Source organism: Peromyscus californicus, unplaced genomic scaffold (assembly GCF_007827085.1).
Source record: "Peromyscus californicus insignis strain IS unplaced genomic scaffold, ASM782708v3 Scaffold_9__1_contigs__length_137607984, whole genome shotgun sequence".
NCBI classification, from domain to species: domain Eukaryota; kingdom Metazoa; phylum Chordata; class Mammalia; order Rodentia; family Cricetidae; genus Peromyscus; species Peromyscus californicus.
In genome coordinates, this window is record NW_026294617.1 from 21,221,902 (window position 1) to 21,238,158 (window position 16,257).

The window sequence follows — 16,257 nt, forward strand, 5'->3', positions numbered from 1 at the left end:
AACAAATGCAACACATCTTCAAGTAATATTCCACAACAGGGCTATGTGATGTAATTCTATTTTAATAGAAATATGTAAAAATAAATAAATTAAAGAATTTAAGAACTAACTTTCCTCTTTTAAGAAAGTACACTGTTGGGGGCTAGAAAGATGGTTCTGTGCTTAAGAGTTCTTGCCACTCTTTCAGAGGACCTGAGTTTGGTTTCCAGCATCCAGGAAGGCTCATATCCAGCACTAGGAGGGCTCACAACTACCTAAAACTCTAGCTCCAAGGACTCTGATCCTCTCTTCTGGCCTCTTACACACTAAATGAAAATAAACTTTTAACATAAAAGTACATAACTCAATTTTGGACCTGCCATATATGCAGAAATATTAGTAGGGTTTTTTTTATTAGAAAATCTAATAAGAATCAAGAAATAAATAAAGAGGCTGTAGAGTAGCCCACAGGTACTATGAGCTCTGGGCTAGCAGATATTTATATTTCAAATACTTTTAAAATCATATTAGCATTTGAAAACTCTATTTTATCCACCCAAATCTCACCCACTCCTCAACACCACCCTTCCTAGGGTCTCTGGAGGTGGCCAACTGGAACATTCTCAGGACAATTGGCAGCTGGCATCAATCAGTTCATAAAATCCAACTTGTCAGCTAAAACCAGTAATATTTCTTAAGCAAGACAATCTGCTAAACAGCTTATGTCTTAAATCTATGAAAAACATTTGCAAAAACACATTTTGTGCTTGATCTTCCTAAGCTCTGAGGCTGCAGATGTTATAAAACCACCACTCTGGAAATTGTCCCAGTCATCGCTTATCCTCAGAACCTGAGGGCATAGTCTAGGCTCCATGGTTATCAGTGGACCATATTCTTATAGGTGTGGTGGGAGCAGGTTTCCTCCATGTAGTGGGGAGGGGAGGGGTATCTTGCTTCATCTTACACATTTACACAGCACCATCAGTCTACTGCACAGCCAATCAATTCAGAATCACTGCAGTGCAGTTCAACTAACTTCTACTCACAATGACCCTAACAAGAAAAAAATTACATAGAATTGTATAGATGTCAAAGAAACTGCAAATCTTACAAAATTAAAAGATCTTGGGCAAAGCACAGCTCAAGCTTCAATGCACTCACTAAGATGAGGGCCCTGACTGACCAAACTCCAAATCTTCCCATTGCTTTTGTTTGTAAAGAAGTCCAAGCTACTCTGTAATTATCAACTCTTGAAGTTACCCAGGACCATAGAAAGCTGGTCCCCAAAGTGTCATCCACAAACAATGGTTAGGTGAACATTCTGGAAGACTTCTTGAGACTCAGAAAAATGAAGGAAGGTTTCAGAAGAGATGAAAGAAACCATTAGTGACTCTTCTATTTAGTTATCATTACTTCTCAACCCTTCACACCACTGACATCAAAGTGGGAAAATGCTCTATAGCACAGCATTAATAACTGATGATACTTCTTCCTCCTATCAGAGCAAGAGCACCCTCAGATCCTCCTCTCAGCCTTTCATGCCGACTCCACTGATCATTCAAGTAATCAAAGTACTATTCTCAGTGTAAAAGTTTCATGGACACTGCCTCATGAACTTGAATCCACTATGTTTTGTATGATCATGAGTGAAAGAGTACATCTGGAATGAAAATGTGACCCCAGTGGCTGGTCTCAATCCATCCCCAAATGATTTTTATATATCCCTAGCCTGATACATCCCAAACATATCTGAAGTTTTTCCTCGAAGCCTCTCCTTCGCTTTCTACTTCCCCTATTTTGGTAAGTGAAAACACCAATGGTCCACACACCCAAGTGACACCACAGCTGCCTCACCTTCACACCCAATATATCAGCTCCTGAAAGTTTTACTTTCCAAATCATTTTCAGATTTATTCTCTGTTCTAGCTGATGGTCCCCTATTTCAAAGCTTTATCATCTTTCTCCTAGCATACTCAGTAGCTTTTTAACTACGATCCTTTGCCAATGGGCTTGCAAACAGTGCATTTCCCTCTCCTGGACCTTTCGATGAATCCTAACGCAGTGAGTGTGACAGCCTCAAATTACTTAAACATCTTAGGTTGCAGCTCGGCGTTCCAGAAATAACCGAAAGCCACATGGCCTTTTAGAATCCAGCCTTGGAAGTAATATAACAGCCCATCTACCACTCCTGACTTCACAAAGTAGTCAAAACCCCAACCATGTTCAAGGGATACTGGCTGGAAAGAATAAGTGCCAGGAGTTTGCAGTTCTGTCTTAAAGCTGCCATAGCCACCTCTCTTTCGTGTTGTGCTCAAGAAAAACAGCTAGGAACACCACAGTTACGTCTTGCATATGCTGTTTCCCAGGTGGAATATTATTGGTGAAATTATTAAGGCCACTCCACGTAGTTAAAAGGAGATTTATTTAATGGTGTAACTTACAAGTTAAGGGATAGGTAGGTTGCGGGGTCTGGGGAAGGTGTATCGCAGTCGGGCGGTGTTCTCTGGAGCTCTGCTTGGTCCACCTCTCCAGTCCAGGGTCCCGGACCCGAGCCGAGCCCCCGATCCAGCTCTCCAGTCTCCAGGCGCCTCCCTTGGCCCCGCCTTGTAGGTGTGACAGTTGCTGAAGTCTCAATGGGGGTTGGAACTTCCAGATCAAAGCTGGAATGGCTACCCACTACATCATATATTCCTTCTCTTTGTGGGAAGCCCCTCTTGGTTCTTCCAACATTATCAAAGCACTATTTAAGTGTGATAGTTTCACCAACCTTGTCTACAGGACTTGAGACCTAATCCAGTGTATCTCAAGGACACTGATCCCATGGAATTTCACCAGGATGAGCATCAGTAGATTCAGGGAAAAGCCAGACAGTCCCCATTCTTTACAAGCCCCCATGTGATAATCACACTGCCAGTCCAACCCACCTCCAGAATCAAAAGCCCACTCTGAAAGATTCCTCAACTTGCTGGACCAGAGTGCAGGGCCCGATCCAGAGAGAGGGGTGTGACAAAGGGAAGGTATAAAGAATGCACTTGGGAGTGGAGGCATGGTAGCCATACAGGAGGAGGATTCCTGGGTAAGGGCTGAGAACAGGCTGAGTTCATCCTCGGCGACTCTATGTTGTGTGGAATATCAGCTTTTCACTTGCTCCAAGCTTTGAATGACTCCATTACAAAAGCAGCTGCCTGACCTGGGTTGCTCCATAGTGAGTCTCAGGACCAAGAAAGAAGGATTCTTCATCTTGTTTACACTGGTAACATCCAGCATCTGCCAGCTCACCAAAGGGCACAAACTGACAAGTGACAGCTGAAAACATACCAGATCATATCAGAAACACCAGACATGTAAGCTTATCAATCACACCAGACAGAAACCTGATGCTATCAAAATGGGGAACCTCAAGGCTCAGTGTGGCTGACAAGCTGACTCTCACCTGGTCCCATGTCACAAGGCTTACCCAGAAAAATTGGCACAGTGAAGCTCTAGTGCCTCTGGCCTGGCAGTCCAGGGCAAGCACATTTTCTCCAGCATGTGACCCTCAGTCTGTGTCAAACTGACCCTCCAAGTCTGGCATGAGGACCTGCATTTGCTAGCTCTGAGCTTGAACGCTCTACCCCATAGTTAATAAAACTTTATCTTTGGTGCCCTGTAGACCCTCCCCTGCATTGTATCAGCTCTGCCTCTGACTGCAGGACAGCCTCTCAGAATGCTGTGGCCTCTTTAACCCTTCCTTAGCTATTCAATAGCCTGCATGTCTGTTTATTATTATGTGGAGTATGACATGCAATCTGAGAGTTAAAGCCAGTTATTAAATTTGGAATAAAAGAACTGTGATTGGCAACAGCCAACAATGAGGAAAATCAAGAATACTTGGCAAATTGCAGTCAATGAAATCTCAGCAGATTGTGAATTTATTGTTTTAGAGTAAGTTCTGACTCTGTGGAAAGACAGAGATATCTTCATCTGTGTTGCTGACATAGCTCACAAACTCTGGCAAAGAGGGGAATGTAGGGTGTAGGCCAATAAGAAAGAAATCAAAGGACCTGAGCCAACTGCTAGCCAGTGTTTCAGATGGAGAGTAACAAGCGGAGACTCCAGAGCTGGTGAGAGAGCACATGCAAAAACTTTTGGTATGGTTAGATACAGAGAGGGAGCCGTGAGAGCATAGAGTTGGGGTTGATAGCTCCTGGTATAGTCTTTCAGGCCTCCCTTCCATAGCCTTCAGTCTTTATAGGTTGACTTTTTTACATAGTTGCTTGTCTAGATCTAAACTATTCCTTCCAAAACCTCATGAGCACATGACTTTCTTATTTATTAAAGAATGAGTTAAGGGCCTGCAAGATGGCTTAGAGAGTATTCTAGTTCCATTTCTCTTTTTGTAATAAAACACCCCAACCAAAAGCAACTTCAGGAGATCAAGAGTTTATGAGGCTTACAATTCCAGGTCACAGTCTATCATGAGGGAACTCAAATAAGGAACTTAAGGCAGGAATTTGAAAACAGGCCTGCTTTCTATTCCATACAACTTCACCTGAAGGGGCTGGAGAGTTGGCTCAGGGGTGAAGAGCATTTGTTGTTCTTTCAGAAGACCTGAATTCAATTTCCAGTACCCACAAGATGACTAACAGCCAACTCTAACACCAGTCATAGTGGGATCTAACACCTTCCTCTAGCCTCCAAGGGTACCGCATGCATGTGATTCATAGACATACATGTGGACAAAACAACTAAACACACAAAATATAAAAATAATAATAATTTTTTCAAAAACCAAAAAAGCCAGCAATACCTCCTACCAAGGAACTCACTTCACAGCCAAAGAAATGTGGCAGAGACCATGGAGAAGGATGCTGGCTGACTAGCTGGCAGGCTCATGCTCAGTTCACTTTCTTAGACAGTTCAGGACCACATGCCTAGGGAATGGCACTGCCTACAGTGGGCTGGGTCCTTTCATATCAATAAACAATCAAGACAATCCCCCACAGACATACCTATGGGCGAGTTTGATCAACGCAGTTCCAAAAACGAGATTCTCTTCCCTGATAATCTGAGGTTGTACCTGATTGACAGTTAAAGCAAATCAAGACAGCTGGTAGTATTTGCTATACAAGCCTGAAGATGTGAGTTTGAGCTCCAGAACCCAAATAAAGTTAGAAGAAGAGAATTCACTTCATAAAATTGTCTTCTGACGTCTATGCTTGTGTTTTGGCATGTGTACCCCCACATACACCAAACATGTTATAAAGTTCATGACCCCTGGGAAAAGACCATAGACTCAGTCCCATTATAATCAAAAGATTTGTTGATTATCTGCTAGCAGAATAAAAATCTCTGATCAATAAATTCTTTGATTATAATGGGATTGAGTCTATGGTCTTTTCCTAGCGGTCATGAACTTCAGATCACACATAGACACACAAACACAAATAAATAAAGAAAAACCAATGTATTTATGTGTATATATATATATATGTATATATATATATACATATATATATATTCTTTTTGAGTTTGTATAGTAATTCTACCACTACATAATCTATGGTCCTAAGGAAATTATTCCATTTTTTGTACTCCTATTACCATATTCATAAAATGGTATGAAAATAACAACATGAGATTGTTTGTGAGATTAAAAAAGAATACACCTGGAAGCTCCCAGCCTAGAATACAAGATGTTTGAGTCAGAGTTGATATTATTATAAGGAACACGATGTCTGGGAGTTTGAAGTTCAGGTCAAACCATCAGGGTGAGAACATCCAACTCTTTGCTTTACTAGCTGTGTGGTCTTTGACACAGTGTTACTGGGAATTCAGAGGAATCTCATCTGGGGTATCACATTACTAGGGATGTTTAAGTCTCTTTGCAGGGTTCTTAGTCACATTAATGAAAGAATTTCATGTAGATCTCATCCATTTCTCCATCATTGGGCGATCCCCGTGTCTTTCTTGGGGTCCTGTTTTCCAGGTAGCCTCCCTGGTGATGTGAGTAGCAGTCCAGTCATCCTTGTTCCACATCTAGTATCCTCCTATGAGTGAGTACATACCATGTTTGTCTTTCTGAGTCTGGGTTATCTCACTCAGGATGATTTTTTCTAGATCCATCCATTTGCCTGCAAACCTCATGATGTCATTGTTTTTCTCTGCTGAGTAGTATTCCATTGTGTATATATACCACATTTTATTTATCCATTCTTCAGTTGAAGGGCATCTAGGTTGTTTCCAGGTTTTGGCTATTACAAACAATGCTGATATGAACATAGCTGAGCAAGTGCTCTTGTGGTATGATTGAGCATCCCTTGGGTATATGCCCAAGAGTGGTATAGCTGGATCTTGGGGGAGATTGATTCCCAATGAGTGGGGGTAATGAAGGGCGAGGGTCAAGGGAAAGAGAGTTTGGGGGAGCAGGAGATCCCAGTTGGATCAAGAACAGAGAGGGAGAACAAGGAGTAGGAGACCATGGTAAATGAAGACCACATGAGAATAGGAAGAAGCAAAGTGCTAGAGAGGCCCACAGAAATCCACAAAGATACCCCCACAATAGACTGCTGGCAATAGTCGAGAGACAGCCCTAACTGACCTACTCCGGTGATGGGATGACCAAACACCTTAATTGTCGTGCTAGAAACCCCATCCAAAGACTGAGGGATCTGGATGCAGAGATCCACGGCTAGGCCCCAGGTGGCGCTCCGGGAGTCTAATTAGCGAGAAAGAGGAGGGTTTATACGAGCGAGAATTGTTGAGACCTAGGTTGGATAAAGCACAGGGACAAATGGCCAAATGAATGGAAACACATGAACCATGAACCAATGGCTGAGGGGCCCCCAACTGGATCAGGCCCTCTGAATGGGTGAGACAGTTGATTGGCTTGATCTGTTTGGGAGGCACCCAGGCAGTGGGACTGGGTCCTGTGCTCATTGCATGAGTTGGCTGTTTGAAACCTGGGGCTTATGCAGGGTCGCTTGGCTCGGCCTGGGAGGAAGGAACTGGACCTGCCTGGACTGAGTCTACCAGGTTGATCTCAGTCCTCGGGGGAGGCTTTGCCCTGGAGGAAGTGGGAATGGAGGGTGGGCTGGGGGGAAGGGGAGGGGGGGGGCGGGAGGGGGGAGAACAAGGGAATCCATGGCTGATATGTAGAACCGAATTGTATTGTAAAATAAAAATAAAAAAATTTTAAAAACACTAAAAAAGAAAAAAGAATTTAAGAATAGACTCAGAATGAAGCTTGAGAGCAGTTTTATTAACATTATTAATTGCATTAATGTTTAAAAGATCAAGAGCACTCTCTAGCACTCTCTGGCTCCTGGAGGAGGAAGCTGCAGAAGAAAGGATCATGCCATTTGTAAGCAGCTCTGTGGTAGAAGGTGGTGGGCAGACGGTGGGGAATAATTTCGTAGAAAAGAGAAAGTTCAAAGCATCTGGGAAAGTGTGCCCATGCTTTAACCAAAAGAATGCAGAAGAGATAAAAGGTAGGGGAGAAAGGCATCTTAACCTGAGTAATTCAGAAAATTGTCAGATACTAGCAGAACCATATGACTCCCTAAGTGACTTCATTGAAAGTGGGATCTTTGTGAAGGAAAGCTACATTGTCTCATTAGAGGGATAATTATTCCTCTCATCCCTTTTACTTGGCTTAAGGAAAATGAGCCTTCCTGAGGAGTGATCTCTCAGGTGATTGACAGGCTTAGCTGGATTAACATATTTTGGGCAGCTTGGAATATTAGGCTCCAGGCAAGGCTAGAGATAGATTCCTGTTGTAGAATGTTAATTTAAGGTGTGTTACTTTTGTTTATATTTCATTTGTTTAACTCTGTGAAGCTGTGTTACTGTGCCTGTCTAAAACACCTGATGATCTAATAAAGAGCTGAACAGCCCATAGTGAGGCAGAAGAAAGGATAGGCAGGACTGGCAGGCAGAAAGAATTAATAGAAGGAGAAATCTGGGAGGAAAGGAAAAAGACCAAGAGAATAAAGATAGGAGAGTGCCAGGGGCCATCCACCCAGCCACACAGCCAGTCATGGAGTGGAAGTGAAAGTAAGATATACAGAAGTAAGAAAAGGAAAAAGCCCAGAGGCAAAATGTAGATGGGGTAATTTAAGTTAAAAAAAAAAAAGCTGGCTAGAAATAAGCCAAGCTAAGGCTGGATATTTATAATTAAGAATAAGCCTCCATGTGTGATTTACTTGGGAGCTGGGTGGCAGATCCCCCAAAGAGTAAAAGAAAAAAAACAACCAAACAACATTTTGATGCACAAGATGGGGCCGTAGAAAGCTGAACATTTTGTCATACCAACATGGGACTGAATTTCCCTGTAGTGTAGCATGAATCTTAAAAGTTCTTATTAATAAAATCAAAACTGAGCCAGGTACTGGGGTGAACACTGGAAGATCAGAGAGATAGAACAAGCCACAGCTAACCTCACCTGGCCAACTTCTCAGCTGATCCTGTTTCCTCAGACTGGAAGCTTCTGTGTCCTCATATCCAAATGACTCTCAGCTGAACTGTGCTGCTCAAAACCTAAAAGCTTAACCAGCTAAATGCTTCTAGTTCCTGGTCCTCACAGCTTATATACCTTTCTGCTTTCTACCACCACTCCCTGTGATTAAAGGATTAAAGGCGTGAGTCACCATTCTTGGCTGTATCCTTGAACACATGGATTTCTGCCTCTGGAATGCTAGGATTAAAGGCGTGAGTGCCACCATTTTCTAGCCTCTGTATCTAGTGGCTGTCTGTTCTCTGACCCCAGATAAATTTATTAGGGTGCACAATATTTTGGGGAATACAATACCACCACACTGTAGGGCATAAGAAAGCTGGAAGAAGAAAAAAGAGAAAGAAGAAAAGAAAGAAAGAAGGGAAAAGGACACAACTCCTTGAAGAGGTGGTGCTGTTCAGCTGGCAGGGCAACAGCTAAATAGAAACAGCAAGCTAAGTCAAAAATGCTTGGGGCTTCCTACAGGTAGGAAGGTTGAATGCAGTTCCAGGTCAAGCACCTCCAACCTGGCCATAAGCTTTAGGCTTCATTTTCCCTAGTCCAGAAGTGGGCAGAGCCAGCTGAGAGCCATGCACATGCAGAGGATCAATCCAGGTGTAGCTTAGTAGTTTTAAGTTTGCTCACATGGTGAAAAAATGCTAAAAGGTATGCAGTCAAAGAGGTCCAGGCAGAAAAAACTCTAAACAGGTTCCAATGTGTTTTACAATGTGCTTAGGCTTAAGAAAGGAAAAAAATGGGAATAGATGGTCACACAAAGAAAGAAATGGTTTTTTTAAAAAAAAATAAAGTCTTTCAAAAGACAGTAAAAGTGATATAAAAGAAAACAGCCACATGAGATGAGAAATACAGGGAATCTGGAACCTGTATAGTGTTGTGTTAATTTTGAATTTTTTGATTGTTAATAAGCAAACAATAACTGCTAAGAGACACGAGAGCATGAAATGGACTGCTAAGTTGAACCAATCTAGATACTTTAGGAATGCCTTAACTTTAAAAATGAAATAAAAAAATATATTTGTCAAATGGAAATCAAAAATGCTTTTGAGTTTTGTTTCCACAGGAGATGAGTAGTTGTGGATTCCTTCAGGAATGAGAGTGATCAGGTTTAATCAAGAGAGACCTCCTGAATATTTGACAGGTGATATCTATCAGGAAAGGTTACTGCTGGTCTTCCCAGGACTTGGCAGGGACCCTAAGATACTTCATCCACAGACAGCAGGAAGCACTTTGGAGAACACAATGTCCACATTCCCAAGATGGGTATAGGAGACTTTTGGTTAATTAGTGGTTCATGGCTATTTGTTATTCTTTAGGAGAATATAGTATATTGATACAAATTTGAAGTTATTTTTGTTATATTGTATATATGTTTCTACTCTTGTTCAAAAGATTTTTGTATACTGATACAGATTAAGGTTATTTTTGTTACAACATATTATATATCTGTTTCTACTCTTGTTTAAGGTATTGTACCTATACAGTTCATTTAAAAATGTAAGGTAAAATTCTAGTTTTTGAAAGCTATTATTATAAACTATTTAGGATAATCAAGAAACAGGTTAGAAGCTAGTGATTTATAACAATCAAATTTGTAGATATGTTAGGTATGTTTTCAAGATCATATAGAGATATATTTTAGATAGATAAATGGTTTTCAAACACTTCAAAGACCTATAGAATATAGCATTTAAAATGTTCTATTAACCCAAAGTTTTTCATGACAATGAGACACATCTGCTCCTGGCAGTATCAATTTACTTCAGAGATGATGGCATTGAAGAAACTCCTTATGGAGTTTGCTTTTATTGTAGCAAAGTTAGCCACTGGGCATAGAAACTGCTCTTTCCTTTCACTGCTGACAATGTGCTGTGCAGACTGGACATGCAGGACCCACAGGAAAAAAAAACTGTTAAACTTTGCCAAAACAGGGTAGGACAGTCCTTCAAATTTCCTGCTTCACAGAAGAGTCTGCGAGATATTCTGCAGGACACAGAGGAAAGCAACTGATGAACTTTGCCAATAAAAGGCAAGACAATCCTTCCAATTTTCTGCTTCACCAAAATGTTTGCCAGATATTCTGGGCCTATAGGCTGAAGATGGATACCCCAATGTTGCAGAGGAACTTTGGGTGACTGTCCAGGCAGATGTCTCTGTTGTTAGGTAATATTAATTCCTTCTGAGGTCTTTGATGGAGTTGAAGACTAAATAATTAGAGTTACAGTTTTCTTTAGTTATAATAGAAAGTAAATTAGGTGTAAAACTTTGTATTCACTAAGATAGAATAGATAATTCATTATTTTCTCTGAATATGCTAACTACAAATGGACAAAATATTGTAAATGTAATTCTTATTTGATAACTGTTTTTAATTTGTACTATGTTAAAGTTAAAACCTTTCTTTTTATTTAGACAAAAAGGGGGTAATGTTGTAGAATATTATTTTAAGGTGTGTCACTTTTGTTTATATTGCATTTGTTTAGCTCTGTGAAGCTGTGTTACTTTGCTTGTCTGAGACAATGATGGTCTAATAAAGAGCTGACTGGCCATAGCAAGGCAGGAGAAAGGACAGGTGGGACTGGCAGGAAGAGAGAATAAATAGAAGGAGAAATCTGAGAGGAAAGGAAAAAGAGCAAGAAAACAAGGCCAGGAGGACACCAGGGCCAGCCACAGACCCAGTCACGGAGTAGGAGTGAAAGTAAAATATACAGAAGTAAGAAAAGAAAAATGTCCAGAGGCAAAAGGTAGATGGGATAATTTAAGTTAAGCTGGACAGAAACAGGGCAAGCTAAGGCTGGGCATTTACAATTAAGAATAAGCCTCCATGTGTGATTTATTTGGGAGCTGGGTGGTGGGCCCCAAAAAGAGTAAAAGAGAAAAAAAACCAACAACAGATTCCATTTTTTCTTATTTATTTATTTTTATTTTATTTAACTTTTATTGATTCTTTGTGAATTTCAAGTTGTGCATCCCAATCCCACTTATCTCCCCAACCCATCTCATCCGTCCTCTGTCCATGCAACCTCCTGCTAAACAAAACAAAATTTAAAAGAAAAAGCAAACAAAACAGAGAGAGACAGAGACAGAGAAAGAGAGAGAAGAATCTCATCATGGAAGCTGTAGTGTGGCCCATTTAGTCAGCTTACCCTTAAGCCCATTCATCTTTACTTGCAAGTGTTTGTTCCTGTGAGTCATTGGTCTGGTTCAAAGTCTCTGGTTTCTTCTACACTATCCATAATGGGCTCTCTCTGGTGTTCCTCTTGGATATCCTGTTGTTGTCCAGTGTCGTAGAGATCCTGCTGCTTTGGATCTGTAGGTTTGTCCCCTCCAAATGCTCCAATATTCATAGATGTGGTAGATTTTTTTTAACTGAAAGGAAATAGCTTTCCCTTAATGAGCCTCAACATAGCTCTGATCAAGGTACTGAATTCCTCCCAGCTTTGGTTATTTCAACTACAAAACAGGTGTTAACAGCAACAACCTAAAAGGACCACTAAGAGAATTGAGATTATTCACCCTTGATATGTAATTAAATGTCAGTTGCTATCACTATCATCATCTGGAAAAAGTTTTTAATTCTTCTTTTTTTTTTACAAGATCTCACATAGTCCAGGCTAGCCTCAAACTCTTTGTAGCCCAGGATTACTTTGAACTCCTGACCTTCCTGTGTGCCTGTCCTGGGTCCTGGAACTGCAGGTAGTAGCACACCCAGTTTATTTGGTGCTGAGAATGGAGCCTGAGGCTTCCTGCATGCAAGGTAAGCCCTCTACCAACCGAGCCTGAGAAAATCTTTTCTTTGGACTTTTTCCTGACTGACTGCTGCTCCACTGCCTACCCACACATAAAAGATGAGCTATGCCTCTCACTTCCTTCCTATGGTAAATTTCTATTTCAGTTTCACTTAAAGCATAGATTTCATTGCTAAGGAATAAAGAATGTGCCATAAAGTCCACAATTATGTCTTCTCTTGCAGACTCTAAGGGAATAGCACAGAATCCAGTGTCTGAGCATGTGTCATGCACAACCATGGGTATAAACATCTAAACAACAGGATGGAGCTAATTGAAGGCAGCCATCTCACTTCTTTCCTCCGAGCATGGAGTGGTTAGAAACAAATGTGCTATGATCAGTTTGACAGAATTAACATGATGCTACTATAATGCAGAATGAATGGGAATTACAGGCCTAGTTCCTATAAATGATGGGAAACCTCCTTAGGATACCAGACAGGATTCACCTCAGCATTCCAGAGAACACTGACAGCACAAACCACAGTTCAGCTGTACCCCAAAGAATGTGAGCACTTGCACAACATACGATCATGCCGTTTTACAAGTATCTGGACTAGCACCCAGAAGAATCACTCCTGCTCTCCATTTGTGCTTGCTGAAGAAATGCATTGTTGGTGGTTCAAAGATGTTTTCCTTGCCTTATGTTTATGTTGTTGGCCATGGAGTCAATTCGTACATACTCTGTTTCATACATTTGTATAATCTTTCTTCTGTGTTCTACTGGACTTAGCAGTGTCACAAACTTTAAATTCTAAAGGAAGATTTTCCAGTTTTCTTCACATGAAAGTTGGCATCCCTCTTTCAAAGAAATAGCATTACCCGACCCACCCACCCCCACACAAGAAGTTATGCACTTTGCTATGCTACACACTGCAGACATTTCCATCTTTATAAATATCTGCCCTACCACTTTTGTGTTCTTGTGTGTTTCAGCACAGTGTTCTGTATATAATCAATGAGTCCCATGGTCCATGCAGATGGAGGTAATGCAAATTAAGTGATGGAACCAATCATATTTGGCAAATAAGAAAATGATAATAGCCAACAGCGTTGGTCTGTGTTCTTAAGTGGTGGCATTGATTCACCTAGGTCATGTAGGAGATGAAAGGCAATATTGGTACAGCAGCAGATGGTTCCAGGGTGGCATTAGGAGGTGGTATTTGGCTAGGGCTTGTGGAATGCTCCAAAACTTTTTAAAGGATTCCCAGGGTCAAGAATTTTTATTAGCAAGAGACATTTTGTCCCTCAAATCCCACTACAGAGTTCCACCCACACAGGAGAAGCCAGTCTCCCAGACAGTATCTAAGAAGGCAACCTTCAGACCAGAGCCCAAACCCTAGGCCAACTTTCCACTGGTCTATCACACAGAAGGAAGGCTTTTCCTTCAGGAAGGAAAAAGAGCCCATAGGGAAAGGTGAGAAAATATTTTTTGGATCTCTAAAGGAAGTTTTTCTTTTATGACCCTTCCAGACCTTCCACTGGAGTGAGGAGAGGGGAGTAATTGCAAGTGAGCTGCTTCCTATGCTGTTACCTAGGCTCATGGGAAGACTACCCTCTTTGCCTATATAGGCAGCCATTTGGGGCGAGCTGGAGCAGTGTGGCCTCTTGTGGTATAGAATATGATGTAGCGTGCAGGGTGTTGACAGTGGCAGCAATGACTTGGGAGGGGTTGGGGAGGGGTCAGGAAGCTCTCTACATTTTCTAGAAAGTCTGAGGAGCTGACAGCATGATCATTTACCTACCATGTTGGATGCTTTTACTTACTAGCTCAGTAAAAATCTGACAGTAAGTAATGGGAAAATTATAGAATTTGGTCTGAACATTCTGTGTATATCAAAGCAATGGAGAAAAATAAGAATTGTTAAGTAAACAAAAACATAAGGAAAAAGTGGGGAAATCTTCAAGAATTATAAAATTGTCTGTTTTTACATGTCGAGTAAACATGTATTTGTTTAGACAGGGTCTTGTATATAGTCCAGGCTGATCTTAACTCTCAATCCAGCTGCTTTCTCCACCCAAGCACTAAGATTACAAGTGTGGACCAACATGCCCAGCCTCTCTTTCTAAATAGACATTTCAGACTTTAGTAGATCAAACCACAGGTGCTCACTGGCTGCTCCTTAGTTTCTTTTCCTGTTGCTGTGATAAAATAATAGAGGAAGGGTTTATTTTGTCTTACATCTCCGGGATTCAGTTCATCATGGTGCAGAGTGGACAGCAACATGAGCTAGTGGTCCAGGACTCAAGACTAGGGAATGGTGCCACCCACTTTTAAAGCATGTCTTTTAGAGTCACCTCAATGACTCTAATTAAAATAACATGTATAGGCTTGCTCAGAGGCTTGTCTTCTGGATTATTCTAGAACTTGTCAAGCTGACCATCAGAATTTACCACCACAACCTTTTGACAGGTAATGAAATTTTATGTTGATTACTGGGCAAATGAAAAGATAAGTGGAAGTGGAATGAAAAAGACTCTTAGCTTTTGCATCGGTCTCTTGGTGGTCTTTGGGGGACTCTGGATACAACACTCCCTCGCTGAAAGAGCTCTTTGGATCAAATGTGAATCCCCCGAGGATAGCAAATGGAACCATGGTAAAAATGTGTAAATATGGGTCGCTGTGGTGGCGATGGCGGTGGGAGGTTGGCAACTTGGCGGCCACCGTTGCAATTTTTCAGTTGCTTTTTTAAAGAAGGAAGGCTCATGGTGCCAATTGTTATTTCCAGTACAGGGGCTGGAGGCCTGGCAGAATGAATGCTGATCGAACTACAGGGGGAGGTTGAGGCTCTCTACCGGATTAGCTAGAAACCTAGAAACCTCCTGGGAGACCTACATGACACCAACCACTGAGGGAATGCCTGTGCTGATCGTGGGGCATCATATCCTGTATGGGAAAATCATCTACCTGGAGAAATCTTCTGCAGTCCTTGTCAAAAACACTCCTGGGGAGCAGGACTGTGATGAGCTTGGTCAAGAGACTGCACCCAGTACTTTTCAAAACTCGCCCTAAGCCTATTATCACCAACGTCCCCAAGAAAGTATGAAAGAACTCCGGATTATCCTTAGAGAGCAGCCAACTCCTTCGACTTGTGCTCTGTTGCCACCTCCAGAATGGCTGGACGGTTCCCTGGGACCACAGGGAGGGCCTGTTATGAACACAGGCCACCCAATGGGTGTGAACTCAGATCCTTTCCTTATGGCAGCAGGTTCTCTTGGTGGAAACCTGGCTCCATTTCCAAGGAATCCAACTTCTTTTCCAAGTTCATCAGGCTCATTGGCTTCAAATGGAGCACATTTTCCTGCTGGTGCTCATAACCCAAGCACGGCTTCCTTTCCAAGAGGGATGAACCCTACTGGACAGGTGCAGTTTCTTTCCTGAGGCCAGGTGGCTTTTGGGGACTGGGACTAGGACCAGGACCAGGTTTAAAACCTAGAACAGGAGCTCTTCCAGGCCCAAGGCCTATGTCTAACCCCAGATTAGAGGGCCTTCCTGGCCCTGGTCCTATGGCCAACTCAAGGGCAGGTGGGCTTCTGGGAGCAAGTCCTGACCCCAGTGGTGGCCCAGTGGGCCCTGATGTGTACCTAACCTGAGGGCAGGTGTTTTATGCTCGGGTACTAGTCCTGCCAATCCTAGGCCAGTGGGCCTGGGCCCTGGACCAAGTCCTAATCTGAGATCAAGCTTTTTAGGTACAAACCTGGCTTCTAGGTCAGATATGTTTTCAGGCCCAAACCAAGAGCTGGTGGCCTAGACCCAGGCCCAAATCTGAACACCAGAGCATATGGCTTCTTGGGTACAGGATCAGGTCTTAAGAATTGCTGGACCTCAAGGCTTAGATCTTGCCCCTATTCTAAGGGCAGCAGGTCCTTTAGGAGCAAATTCAGCTTCTTTCTTGCAGGCTTCTGGAAACAGGCACAAACCCACCTAACGTGACAAGAGTACCTGGCCCCGTAGGCCCAAGCACAGGTCCTAGCTCTCAAGGAATTAGCCTTCCAGGG

General features: G+C 42.1%; 1 pseudogene; it reads left to right on the forward strand.

The window, feature by feature from the left end:
- Nucleotides 1–14,964: 14,964 nt before the first annotated feature.
- Nucleotides 14,965–15,305, forward strand: LOC128106736 (chromosome transmission fidelity protein 8 homolog; annotated as a pseudogene).
- The last annotated feature ends 952 nt before the right edge of the window (nucleotides 15,306–16,257 follow it).